This window comes from Argopecten irradians, chromosome 1, assembly GCF_041381155.1.
Source record: "Argopecten irradians isolate NY chromosome 1, Ai_NY, whole genome shotgun sequence".
In the NCBI taxonomy this organism is placed as follows: Eukaryota; Metazoa; Mollusca; class Bivalvia; order Pectinida; family Pectinidae; genus Argopecten; species Argopecten irradians.
Window position 1 is genome coordinate 45,980,056 of NC_091134.1, and position 14,851 is coordinate 45,994,906.

Here is a 14,851-nt window from a genome sequence, read left to right on the forward strand (position 1 = left end):
CCGTTCAGGGAGCGACCCCAAAACAATACGCCTATTAAACAAAACAAACACAAAGCCCCTGAACGGAACACAAACAAAACTTACGCCCAAGCGGTCACAGGCACACCTGTCACTAAGACAATCACTACACCTGCAATTAGCGGCATCACACATAAACTTGCACTGCAACAGGCCGATCCACAGGTAGGACTTCAGCCAGTGACAAAACAACAATATATTAATACAATTAGTACACTATTTTTAGCACTGGCTAATTTAGATGAAAGGCCGAAACAACTGTTTGAGGTATTCAACTCTGTACTGATAGAAGAGTTAGGGATAGGGTTAGACGGCACTCCAGGTGAGCCGGAAGTACAGAGTACACTTGACACATCTACAGACACACTAGACACTACTGTAGAGTCTGTAGATTCAACAATAGACATTCAAAACTCCACACCACAAAACTCACCGCAGTCACGATCTATACTACAGACTCCCGAGTCTAGACCGTCAACACCTGTTAGGGTTACCTCCCCTACACCGCCACTTACAACACCAGGCAGATATTACATGAGGGCGAGAAAGTAAAGAACATACTTCTCAAAATTTAGTGTTTAAATCTAAAAACTCCAACAATGATTGAGACACAATCAATTAATAAGGCCGCGGGCGCCCTATCTGTTCTCAGTTGGAACGCCCGTGGCCTTAAAAGCAATATTATTGACTTTAAGCAATTTTTATCGGACAATCCCAATTTGGACATTCTATTAATTCAGGAAACGAAAATTAGAAAAAATTTAAAAATGCCAAAAATAACTGGTTACTATGAACCAATCAAATTCGGTAGCCCAACAACGGGACTAGCTATATATGTCCGAAACAATCTCGCCTTCAAGTGTATCCCCACTACCAATATTACATCTAAGGTAGAAATGTTAGGGGTAGAAATACATAGTGAAGATAGAGTCACAGCAGTTTTTAATGTTTATTTAAGTCCCAGTGTAGTTATAGATAATGTAGATTTAGACTCAATTACATCTATAATCAGTAAATACGACCATCACATTTTATCTGGGGACTTTAATACTTATAGTACTCTATGGGGTAGCAGTAAAACATCTCCCCGGGGTAGACTTTTGGAAAATTGGATATCTGATAACGATTTAGTGGTACTTAATGAAATTGATCAGCCCACTAGAATAGATGTTAAGACAGGAAGAACGTCTCATTTAGATCTAACGTTGACTTCCCCCATTTTGGCTGCTAACATGGAATTTTGGGAAACTCATGATAGTACATTAGGATCAGATCACTATCCCATAGTTGTGAAATATAGACATCATCCCATTCGCAACGAGATTAGATTCCCACCAAAATGGATATTTTCTAAGGCTAATTGGGGTGATTTTAGTGATTATTGTGACTCTATCTCCATTGACAACATACGCGACAATGACATCAACAAACACACAGCAAACATAACACAAACACTAGTAGATATCGCAACACGGTGTATCCCTCGTACATCAGGTAAACCACAGGTTAGAAAACACAACCCCTGGTGGAACGAGGCGTGCACCACTAACAAACGCATCAAACGTAGATGGGAGGATAAATGTAGGAAACATCCAACAGCCCAGAATCTAGAGTGTTATAGAATAGCTAGAAATAGATATAATACAATCGTTAGACAGAGCAGGCAAAATCATTGGCTTAATTTTTGTGACTCACTTAACGATAAGACAGACACAAAAACCGTCTGGAATAAGATCAAGGCTATTCAAGGTATCCCCCCTAGAGAAATGCCCATTTTAGGTAAAAACGCAGAGGGCAAGACTAGTGTAGAAAAGGCTAACATTTTGGTTAATCAATTTCAAAAAGCCAGTAGTTTTGATAATTGTACAGAGGAATTTCTGGACAATAAGGGCAGAACCATAGATAGCATTAGAGAGGAACTTAGGGATTTTGGAAATAACGATACCACTCTAAACCACCCCTTCTCAATGCAGGAATATCTCAAGGCTCTCAATTCTAAGAAAAGTACATCTCCTGGCATTGATAATCTATCATATACCATCCTGAAACATTGTACGGATAACGGTAATGAAATTATATTAGATCTATTCAACACCATTCTAAAATCGGGTACCTACCCACAATCCTGGAACAGTGCTATCGTTATTCCAATACATAAGTTAGGTAAGGATAAGGAAGATCCAGCCTCCTATAGACCCATAGCCTTAACCTCCCATCTATGTAAAACACTAGAAACCATGGTAAACAACAGATTAAAACACTACTTAGAGAAACACAACATCATTAACACTAACCAGAGCGGATTTAGAAACAATAGATCTACACTAGACTCGCTCGTTAGGCTCACGTCAGAGGTTAAAAACTCGCTAAGTAAAAACCATCATGCTATAGCGGTATTTCTAGACCTAGAGAAAGCTTATGATTTAGTCTGGCATGAAGGACTGTTATTATCCCTTAAAGAAATAGGCATATCTGGTAACATCCTCAGATTTCTCACCCATTTCTTAACTAATAGGAAAATCCAGGTTAGAGTAAATAACTCCCATTCAGAGGAGAAACTGCTAGATAACGGGGTCCCTCAGGGTAGCGTCATCTCCCCTACCTTATTTAACATCTTTATAAATAAGTTACATCAACATCTAGTAGACCACTCCAAAAATAAACAGATAGCTAGCATAGCCCAGTTCGCAGATGATACCAGTATTTGGAACACCAATAACATCATATGTCATAATGGTAGAGTCATTCAAAGAACTTTAAATTTAATTCAGGACTGGGCTGATAAATGGGGTTTTAAAATCTCTAAGGGTAAAACAGTAGCTATGTCCTTCTCTAGGAAAATTAGAAAACCAGATCTATATCTAGGCGACAAGCGCATTGAGTACGTTACCAAAGTGAAATATTTAGGAATGATTTTAGATCCAAAACTATCATGGAGACCACATATACAATACATTAAGGAAAAATGTAAAAGGGCCCTTAACACACTTCTATATGTTTCTGGCAACAATCTAGGCTCTAATAAAAACACACTTTTGAATATTTACAGAGCCCTGATCAGATCCAAAATAGATTATGGTTGTCAAGTATATCATTCGGCCTCAGATAACGTACTCAGTGAGCTAGACGTAATACAGCGTAGGGCACTTAGAATAGCACTAGGAGCCATTAAAAACACTCCGTCAGTTAGTTTATTAGCTGAATCCGGCGAATTGCCACTAAATCTCAGGAGGGAAAAACTCATTCTTAAGTATTGGGCTAGAACAGAAACATTAGGTACAACTTTCCCTCCTACTAAACTAGTTGCTAATGCTAAGGGAACTGTTTATAGAGATAGATTACATCAACATAAAAAACCAGGATATGATCATCAGGTTAATAGACTTCTATCTGAACTAAATTTAGATCACATCAGCATAGATCAACAGTTCCAGAATCCCATCGCACCTTGGCTATTACCTAAACCAGTAATAAACTATGAGCTACTTTATACCACCAATAAAAAGCAAAATCCAACAGGCGCTAAGGTAATATCAATGGCAACTATAGAGGATAAATATAGTGATAGCATAAAATACTATACTGACGGGTCCAAAAACCCAACAACAGGTAGAGTAGGTCTAGGTGTTTTTTCCTCTGACGACAACACAAACATATCGGTTAGGATCTCGGACAACTGCTCTGTGTACTCCAGTGAACTTATAGCTATAGGCTTAGCATTACGTTTATTAGATCAGTCCAAACCAGATAAGGCAGTCATTCTATCAGATAGTCTTTCGGCCCTTCAATCTATTGAAACCGGAAACACTACTAGACCAGTTACCCTCAACTCTATTCTTTGTTCCCTACAACTCATATCAGATCAGGGTAGAACAGTAGAATTTGTTTATGTACCATCTCATGTAGATATTCCAGGTAACGAAGCTGCTGATAGATTAGCTAGGGAAGCTCTTGGTCATAACGTAACTGATGTAGATGTCAGACTTACCAAAACTGAAGCCTATTCTCTCATCAATGTAGCTATAGATCAGAAGTGGGACAAAATTTGGGAAGACAGTTCTAATAATTTAAGGCAGATTTTAGACAAACCAGTTAGGAAACCTAGACTTTTCGGACACTCCAAAACCGATGATAGAATCATCACTCGGCTTAGATTAGGCAAAACCAAGTTAAGATCAAACATAAGTATTATGGTAAGACAGATGTCACCCAATTGTGAATTCTGTGGTAATTTAGAGACTATTGATCATGTTTTTTTCTTTTGTTCTAAACATTTTTCGGCAAGACTAGAACTTCTCAGGGAACTCAATAAACATCATATTCCCATAAGGTCCATCAACCATTGTCTAGCTTCACTGGATAAACAGAGCATAGTCCACACACTTTTACTCAACTTTCTCAAGACAATAGATTTTTATGACAAGATATAACACGCATTATCCCTAAATATACAACACACACACAAATAGGAACATGGCATGTAACCAATTCAGTAGACCGTCACCATTTCCTTACTATGGGTTGCCTAGAAATAGGTCGGGGCGGTGGACCTAATTGGCCAACATATCTTTTTCTCTCTCTCTCCTCTCTTCTCAGTTTCCTTATACAACAAACACATAACTGGAACTAAGTAAGTACCCCATTCAATAAGCCGTCACCATTTCCTTACTATGGGATGCCTAGAAATAGGTCGGGGCGGGGGATCTGAATGACCATCATACTTCGTCCAACCCCTCTCAGCTATCTTCATACTATCCAAGAGTGAAATCCATTCAATAAACCATCGCCATATCCTTACTATGGGTTGCCCAGAAATAGGTCGGGGTGGTGAACCTGATTGGCCCTCACACTCTGTACTTTATTCCCCATATATCTTCTACGTCCTCACTCACTACCTAAAATTCTATCTCTTTTCCACCACCCTCCTTCCACTCTATCTTTTTCTCTCTCAACCACCCCCCCCCCCCCACACACACACCCCTATTGACCACCAATATCACAACAGGCATTCACCTACGATAGGAAATGGTGTTGATTGTATGGCTTCTTCCCTCGTCAGGGACAATTTAGCTATTGAACGATCCATATCAATCGCACTATAAAACATACCAAAATAATCAAATATATCACATCAAGCATATACATACGGTAGGAAATTATGTTGATTGTATGACAATTTAGCCATTGAACGATCCATATCAATCGCATAATGAACATAGCACTAAATTCCTCCCCATTACCTTCTGTCTATTCCTTTTCTCCACAAACATACATCAATACTGACACCACGTCACAAAACATATATAGGGATAATTCAAACATCACAAGTTCACAACAAATGGCATCGGGAGTTCACAACAAATGGCATCGGGAGTTCACACACCACACATACAAATGTATCCATCGACAACCACCCACTCCCCCCCCAGCCCCATATACAATCCCAATTCCTGTCCTCATATTTCTATCTCCCACTCTGTTGTCCACTATCGTAGAAATATTTATCTATTTATTTATTTATCCATTTTTTTTTTTTTTTTTTTTTTTTTTTTTTTCCAAATTATCCATACATGCACTTTCGGCTCAACTTCCTCTTTAATTTCTATGATAACCTCCCATAGTCGTCCTACTAAAATTCTCTACTCCCTCACAAAACTAATGTCACAATATGCACAATTATATTTTTTAAAAAAAACCGTCGGAATGTACAGTATTATGTGTCGAAAGAAAGGTATGGCTAGACAGAAAGAAGAGACATTGGCAAGATGATTAGTTTTCGTAAGGAGTAAGTCTTGGTTTGTGTTTTAATGTAGGGACACCATAAAAATCTCACGAACATGCGCACGACAACCACTAACTACTAACACTTAGTCCGTCGGATGGGACTTAAAGGCGGTGTCCCGTGTGAGGATGCCCAGCCTTGCACGATAAAAACCCCTCTGCGGTCTTTCGATGAAGAGTAGGTGTGATAACGCCGACCCAGAGGTTAGGTATAGGTACAGGTTATAGTTTAGATATTTTTACATAGATAAATTAGAAGGGCTTCCAAATTATAGAATCTATATACCAAATTGATAGGCTAGGTTCCCTCCTTTCCCTCTGCTCTTGATGGGTAGGGCTAGTTACTGCTAGACGATGCCATGATAGGACATTTTAGGATCTAGGAGTCGTCTTCCAAATTAATAGATATATAGGTATAGCAGACGACTCCTCACTCTATGCTTTCTCTATATACTCTGCTCTTCCTACTCCATTTCCTATCTTTTCTCGTGCCCCGAAACGTTATATTTAGCGTCACGGTACGTAAAACTCTTCACTCGGTTGACCACGCGTTTTAGTTACTGCAGTATACAGGTAAAGAGATAAACGCAGCACGACATTGGCTATTCGGACGTTCTGATTTTGTTTTGTACTTGATATTTCGTCAAAAAAATGGATCGATTTTAGATAAAACGCAATAAGTAGATGCATTTACATATATGCAAAAAATTCTGTTTAGAATCATAACTTAATTCGTATGGGTAGGTTATATGAAAAAGTCAGAAATTTGTAAAGCAGGTTTGACCAGTACAACGACCCGAGTCGGGTTTTGGATAACATAGGCAAGAATCTTTTACATAATATTCATGTATATGTGATTCCAAATACCGTAGATTTGCAACGTACGTGGATTATTATAAACATTATATTGTGTATAATTGTGCAGAAATCGCGCAGAAATGTTCATTTATCTACGACAGGTACATCAATATATGCATGGTATAAATAAACGTCTATATTTATAGACAATTTTTTGCTCAATTATTCGCCCCTCTTTATAATATTTATTTGATAGTTTAATCATTAATCCCGAGTTTCGGTCCGTCCGTTTGTCGATTTCGAAATTTTAGCTGACTGGTGACCCCGTGGGCACTTTACCTTTGGGTAGCCCCACAGCGGCCCCACAGCTAACCCCTTATAGAGACGCCATCTTTAAAAATCATCACAGCCAAAAACGCTCCAGAGTAATGGCTCAATTGTTCTCATTTTAACAAAAATATTTGGACAAAGCAAGTGAGTATTTACATTGTTTACATTATTAGTATCCTTTTGTGATATTTTGAGAGGTTATCTCTCGGTTTAACGGTTTTATTCAAGATAATCCGTTATGGCAGGTCGAGGGAGGCAAGCTTTGGTGTTGGGGCATAGTTTCATAGCGCGTTTAGAGCGTTATGCTTTAGACTTACACGGGCAGGCTAATTTAGGTCTCGATCGGGATTACGTCACCTTTCATGGCTTGCCGGGAGCTCAGATCTGTCGTATTCGATCAGCCCTCAAACGTATTTTTGCGGGGAATCGCTACGATGCAGTTTGCCTTGTTATGTATGACACTAAATACATGTAGTTATGAGATAAGGGAGATAACTCCTATAGCTTTTTTTATCAATACATCCTATGAAGGTCATATCATTGATTTAGGTTATAGAACTTTCTAGAATATAATCATGTATAAACAAATATGTTTGTAAACATGTTGATTTTAAGTAGAGATCTAGAATGATCTATTTCCAGAAAGTGATGTGTGTTTACTTGTTTACTGTTTTTAGTTAGATATTTCTAGAAGTAGAAGGTTCTCCAATATTCTTGAATTACGGTTTAGCTATATATACTCCAGCTGTCCAAGGCTAATCAGAACTGTAATGAGACCTGTAATAAGACATATCAAGAATTGTACAGCGCCATATAAGATTCTATTGGGAGAGCTATTGTGACTTTATCTGTGGATTATTACAACACTTTGTGTGGATTTATTCATATTGCCTGGAACTTTACAAATCATCGGTGGACATTCAATTTCCTTGTGGATTTGTGATTATTGTTAATTTGAAACCTAGAAGGATCAAGGATTATACCAGGACATTCGCATACAGATAAGTAACACTTTAAATCATCGTATTACTCTTGTACCACCACCAATTACTCTAGATATTGTAAACCATCTCTGTATAATATTGTATATATAATTAAATTGTGTTTTGAAATTAGCTGCTGGTTTCTCATTTCTGTTATTCTGGGTCATAACAGAAATTGGGGGCTCGTGTCCGGGATCGATATTCAATTTGTGAAATCTAACTTTGAAAAATTAATTAAGAAATTTTCAAAATTTGTGTACAAACTTTGAGTTTACATTTGAAACCAACAGCTAGATAAATATGACTACTATGCAGGTAGAACAGTTTGTTAAAGCGCCATCCCTGGAAGTTCTTTTGCAAGTTAGTAAGAAGGATTTACTATTATTGGGTAAACATTTAGGCCTTACTATCAAAACTAATTTGAGGAAAGCTGAAATTAGGAATGTAATTATAAGATATTTTGTTGACAATGGCAAATTTGACTCTAGTGCATTAGATAATATAGAGGAAACAGTCACTTCAGAAATCCAAATTAGACAAATGGAACTTGAACATGAAATGAAAATGAAACAAATAGAGAAAGAAATGAGAGAAAGAGAAATAGAAAAGGAGTTAAGAGAAAAAGAGATTGAGAGAGATCAGATGTTAGAGCTAGAGAAGCAGAAAATTAAAGCTGAAACAGAACTTAGAATTAAAGAATTAGAGCTAGCTTCTCAGGACAGTTCAAGTAATCCAACTTTTAGGGGTATACAAGGAAACAGAGGCTTTGATGTCAGTAGAAACATTAGGTTAGTTCCTCCTTTTCAAGAGAAAGAAGTTGACAAGTATTTTCTGCATTTTGAGAAAATAGCTGATAGTATAAAATGGCCTGAAGATAAGCTTATAATGCTTCTTCAAAGTGTCTTGATTGGTAAAGCTAGAGACATTTATTCTACTTTGTCTGTAGATGAGATTTTAAATTACCAAGTAGTAAAGAAAGCTATTTTGAAAGCTTATGAGTTAGTTCCTGAGGCTTACCGCCAGAAATTTCGAAACTCGAGAAAGAGAGATGAACAAACTCATGTAGAATTTGCCAGAGAAAAGGAACAATTATTTAATAGGTGGTGTGATTCTAAAGAAATTGATGAGGATTTCGGTAAATTGAGGCAATTATTGTTGATAGAGGAGTTTTAAACGTTGTGTCCACATAAACATAAAAACTCATTTAGATGAGAGAAAAGTTGAAACACTTAGTGAAGCAGCTACAATGGCTGATGATTACGCTCTCACCCACAAAGGCTCATTTGTTAAAAACAGTTCTCAAGACAAAAAAGTACCACAGGTACTAGTAAATTTGGTCAGCCTAGGAACCCAACCTTTAGTGGCCCTTCCAACGACAAACCTAAATTAGGTGATAAAACTAAGTCTGATTCTAAAACAGATCATAGGGCAGGTGTGGGGTCTCCTTCTGGTCCTGTTTGTAATTACTGCAAGAAAGTAGGGCATACTATGTCTGAATGTTATTCTCTCCAGCGTAAGGAGCAAAGGCGTAAACAGTCAGTTTCTTCTGTGTAAGCTATGTCAAAGCCTTGTCAGAAACTTAGTGATATTGGGGAAGATTCTAAAGTGTCTGTTGAGATTAAGAGCTCAGAGTCTGATAGCGTCTTGGAGAAGTACTCTCCCTTCATTTCTGAAGGTTTTGTTTCACTTACTAGTGATATCACCTACTTGAAACCTGTGAAGATTTTGAGAGATACTGGGGCTTCTCATTCTTTAATATTAGATGGCGTAGTGCCTTTGTCTGAGGAGACCTCGTGTGGTAGTAGTGTTTTGCTTCAAGGTGTAGAGTTAGGTTTTGTTAATGTGCCTCTCCATTCTGTTTATTTAAAGTCAGACTTTGTTACTGGGCCTATCACCATTGGTGTTAGACCAGAACTTCCCATAGAGGGCATGTCGCTCATTTTAGGCAATGACTTGCCTGGAGAGAAAGTTAGGGTAGATCCCTTAGTGTCCAGTATCCCTGATAAAACAGGCGATGCTGAGACTATTCAACAGGAATTTCCTGGTATTTTCCCTTCTTGTGCTGTAACTCGTTCAATGAGTAAGAAGGTTTCTGATGTTGCAGTAGTTGAGGATCATTATAGTCCAGGATTAGGTGACACTTTCTTGGCTCATGATATAGAGGATGTCGGGTGAAAGTGTGATCTTTTGAGCAATCCTGTAGACTTCGATAGTGACAGAGGTGTTCCTAATAAGGATACTTCTTTGGCTGACATGATGAGTAAATCACCTTTGTCTAGAGAGGAGCTTATAGTAGAACAGGAGAAAGATCCTGAAATCTCCTTATTGTGTAATCGTGCTTTGAGTGAGGAAGAGGCTGAGAAAGTCCCAGTTTGTTACTTCCGTCGGTCAGGTGTGTTGATGCGCAAGTGGCGTCCCCCTGATGTGTCTCCCGAGGAAGACTGGAAGGTTGTCAATCAAAGAGTTGTCCCACCGAGGTATAGGCAAGATATTCTGAGTTTGTCTCATGATGTACCTATGGCAGGGCATTTAGGTGTGACCAAGACTTATAACAGGATCTTAGATCACTTCTTTTGGCCCAAGTTGAAACGGGATGTGGCTGATTTTTGTAGGTCTTGTCATACTTGTCAGGTGGTAGGGAAACCTAATCAGAAAATCCCTGTTGCACCTTTGCACCCCATTCCAGCATTTGAGGAACCATTTAGTAGAGTCATTATAGACTGTGTAGGTCCTCTACCCAAAACTAAGTCTGGGAATGAGTATCTTTTAACTATTATGTGTGCTTCCACACGCTTTCCTGAAGCCATTCCACTCAGGAATATTAAAGCCCCTAACATAGTCAAGGCTTTGGTTAAATTCTTTACATTGGTTGGTCTTCCAAAAGCTGTCCAATCGGACCAAGGTTCAAATTTCATGTCTGGTATTTTTCAACAAGTCATGTACCAGCTCCAGATCAAGCAGTATAAGTCTAGTGCTTATCATCCAGAGTCTCAGGGTGCTTTAGAACGTTTTCATCAGACATTGAAGAATATGATGAGATCTAATTGTTTTGAAAACAAAAGAGATTGGGACGAAGGCATAAACATGTTGTTGTTTGGCGTTAGAGAATCTGTACAAGAATCTCTTGGTTTCAGCCCCTTTGAACTAGTGTTTGGACACACTGTACGTGGTCCTTTGAAAATTTTGAAAGACAAAATTTTGGACGAAGATTCTAAAGTGAATCTCTTAGATTATGTGTGTAACTTTAAGCAAAGGTTGACAAGGGCATGTGAACTGGCAAAAGAAAATTTGGCCGTTACTCAAACCAAAATGAAAACATGGTATGATAAAGATGCCCGTACAAGAAGTTTTGATCCAGGTGACAAAATTTTGGCTCTATTACCAATACCGGGTCAGCCTTTGCAAGCTAGATATTTTGGACCTTATATTGTTGAGAAAAAGGTTGATGATGTTAACTACATTGTACAAACTCCAGGGAGGCGCAAGAAAACTCAATTATGTCATGTTAATATGCTTAAGAAATATGTAGATAGAGAAGAGAGCAAGACCTCTCAACCTATTGCTACTTTGGCCTCTGTACCATCACAAAGTGAAAGTACAGCTGATATTTGTAAATTAGACTTAGATGGTGGTGTACAAGATGTAGGTTTAGACTGTGGTGTTAAGTTACGGAATTCAGATGTGCTCGCGAACTTGGACAAGAAACTATGTCATCTATCGGAAAAAGAACGCAATGAACTTAAAGATTTGATACTTGAGTATAAACATTTGTTTCCGGATACACCAGGCAAAACAGATGCTATCTATCATGACGTGGATGTAAGCGATGCGCCACCTGTCAAGCAACATCCTTACCGTGTCAATCCTTTGAAAGAAGAACACTTAAAGAAAGAAATTCAATACATGTTGGACAATGATATTATTGAACCAAGCAAAAGTGAATGGAGCTCTCCATGTGTTCTGGTGCCAAAGCCAGACAAGACATACAGGTTCTGTACTGACTTCAGAAAAGTAAACTCTGTCAGTAAAACAGACTCTTATCCAATTCCAAGGATTGACTCGTGTATTGACAAAGTTGGCAAAGCCAAGTACGTAAGCAAGTTTGACCTGTTGAAAGGGTATTGGCAGGTGCCATTAACAGAAAGAGCTAAAGAAGTGTCGGCATTTGTAACCTCACAAGGTTTGTACCAGTATAAAGTTATGCCGTTTGGTATGAAGAATGCCCCGGCAACATTTCAACGTCTTCTTAACAGCGTGATATCAGACCTGGAAGGCTGTGATGGATACATCGATGACGTCATCAACTACCACGACACGTGGGAAGACCATCTACGCGGGATTCGTGAATTCTTCGAAAGACTCACTACCATGAAATTGACTGTAAACTTGTTGAAATGTGAATTTTGTCATGCAACTGTTGAATTTTTAGGCCATGTTGTAGGACAGGGGCAGGTTAAACCTGTTCAGGCCAAAGTAGAATCAATTATAGATTTTCCATCTCCTGGAAGCAAGAGAGAGCTGATGAGATTTCTTGGTATGGCTGGATACTACAGAAAATTTTGTCAAAATTTCTCTGTTATAGCAGCTCCACTCACTGCTTTGTTAAAGAAAAATGTGAAATTTGTTTGGTCAGACGAATGTAAGTCTGCATTTGAGAAATTGAAAGCCATACTATCAAACTCACCAGTTCTGACTGCTCCAGATTTTAATAAACAGTTTAAACTGTTTGTTGACGCCAGTGATGTAGGTGTTGGTGCTGTTTTGATGCAAGAAGGTACTGAACAAATTGACCATCCAATTTGTTATTTCTCGAAAAAGTTTGACAAACACCAGAGAAATTATTCCACCATTGAGAAAGAATGTTTAGCGTTGATTTTGGCCTTGAACCAATTTGATGTGTATCTCTGCACTACAGTTGTGTCTGTGTTGGTCTTCACCGACCACAACCCTTTGACATTCATTGGGAAAAATGAAAAACAAAAACCAAAGAATTCTCAGGTGGAGTTTGACTTTGCAAGAATACAATCTTGACATCAAACATATCAAAGGGAAAGACAATATTCTAGCTGATGCTTTATCAAGGATTTAAATATTACTTGATATGTCAAGAAAGTTTCCTTTTCAAGAAAACTTTCTTTTCTTTAAGGAGGGGTGTGTTATGTATGACACTAAATACATGTAGTTATGAGATAAGGGAGATAACTCCTATAGCTTTTTTTATCAATACATCCTATGAAGGTCATATCATTGATTTAGGTTATAGAACTTTCTAGAATATAATCATGTATAAACAAATATGTTTGTAAACATGTTGATTTTAAGTAGAGATCTAGAATGATCTATTTCCAGAAAGTGATGTGTGTTTACTTGTTTACTGTTTTTAGTTAGATATTTCTAGAAGTAGAAGGTTCTCCAATATTCTTGAATTACGGTTTAGCTATATATACTCCAGCTGTCCAAGGCTAATCAGAACTGTAATGAGACCTGTAATAAGACATATCAAGAATTGTACAGCGCCATATAAGATTCTATTGGGAGAGCTATTGTGACTTTATCTGTGGATTATTACAACACTTTGTGTGGATTTATTCATATTGCCTGGAACTTTACAAATCATCGGTGGACATTCAATTTCCTTGTGGATTTGTGATTATTGTTAATTTGAAACCTAGAAGGATCAAGGATTATACCAGGACATTCGCATACAGATAAGTAACACTTTAAATCATCGTATTACTCTTGTACCACCACCAATTACTCTAGATATTGTAAACCATCTCTGTATAATATTGTATATATAATTAAATTGTGTTTTGAATTTAGCTGCTGGTTTCTCCTTTCTGTTATTCGTTCATGTAACAGCCTACAAATTGGAGGTAACGATTTGAGTTCCCACTCAGCCAATGCCGATCGTGTTGCTGATGGCATTATCGAGTTGGCAACATGCCTTTTAGCACGCTTCGGGGTTCGTGTTGTTTACGTGTGTGCTTTATTTGAACGGGCGAAAACGCGATTACACAAGGGTGATGTTTCGGTTGCTATTTACAATGAACGTGTCGCCAGAGTCAATGCCTTGCTTTCCTCTCGTCTACATGCAGAACCATTTATTGTATTTTGGTCACATTGTCGTTCAATTTGGAACGAACATGCATTATTGAGTGCAGATGGGGTTCATTTCAAGCACATGAAGCCATACCATAGGTCAATTAAAGAGTTGTGTTCTTAATGCGTTATCTCGAGTGAGAGTTTGAAGAATTTGTTACCTCCCTTTGAACGAGATATCACATGGTAGACGTAGTTACTTCCCTTTGATGTAACACTTAACAGGAGACGCAGTGTTGTAGTTACCTCCCTTTGAACAAAATGTGATCTAATTTAGTAGTTACTTCCCTTTGAGCAAATGAGCTACTATATCTCAGGGTTTATGTTTTACTTTAGTTAGAATTGTGATACATAATTGGACAAATATTTAGCACTTGGATGCTTTTCTTATATAAAGGGATTTGTCATTTATTTTTTATTTTTTATTAGTACTCATTAATTGTAAGTTTTATTAAAAAGAAGTCCACCACTGATCTTCTGTTCTGCACTGGCTCATATATATTAAGGACTTCACTTGAGTTTTATTCTGTACACAGCTTCCCTGGGTCTTGTTATGATATCAATCAGTCTTTATAAAAAAAAGAAAAAAAAAAAAAAACAGTTTTGAACCTAAAGGACTGGTTTGTGCTATAACAGATACGCCATACTCGATAATTTTATCGAGGTGTAAGCTCGGGGTTGCTTTGTTGTGTACATTTAAATTTTATTATGATATAGGTTGTCATATTATATACTATATACATATCCTATAACATATTTATACAAGGAGCAGTGCCCGCGTTATATATATCTTTATTAAATTAAATTAAGAATATTACACTCTGAAGATCAGTGTTTTT

At 37.7% G+C, this 14,851-nt stretch overlaps 2 protein-coding genes across 7 annotated transcripts in view; one reads left to right on the forward strand and one right to left on the reverse strand.

Annotated features, from left to right (window-relative positions):
- Positions 1–14,851, forward strand: part of LOC138330009 (uncharacterized) — a 40,288-nt gene that overhangs the window by 21,662 nt on the left and 3,775 nt on the right. Inside the window, exon 1 of one of the 2 annotated variants that reach the window (XM_069277367.1) lies at positions 5,367–7,071. The exons of the other annotated variant lie outside the window; for it this stretch is intronic. The gene's annotated coding sequence lies outside the window, so the exon portion shown is untranslated. Of the gene's footprint in view, positions 1–5,366; positions 7,072–14,851 lie in introns of those variants that run through there. 2 annotated transcript variants of the gene reach the window in all.
- LOC138330024 (uncharacterized) overlaps positions 1–14,851 on the reverse strand; it is a 143,809-nt gene that overhangs the window by 17,845 nt on the left and 111,113 nt on the right. The window lies entirely within an intron of this gene.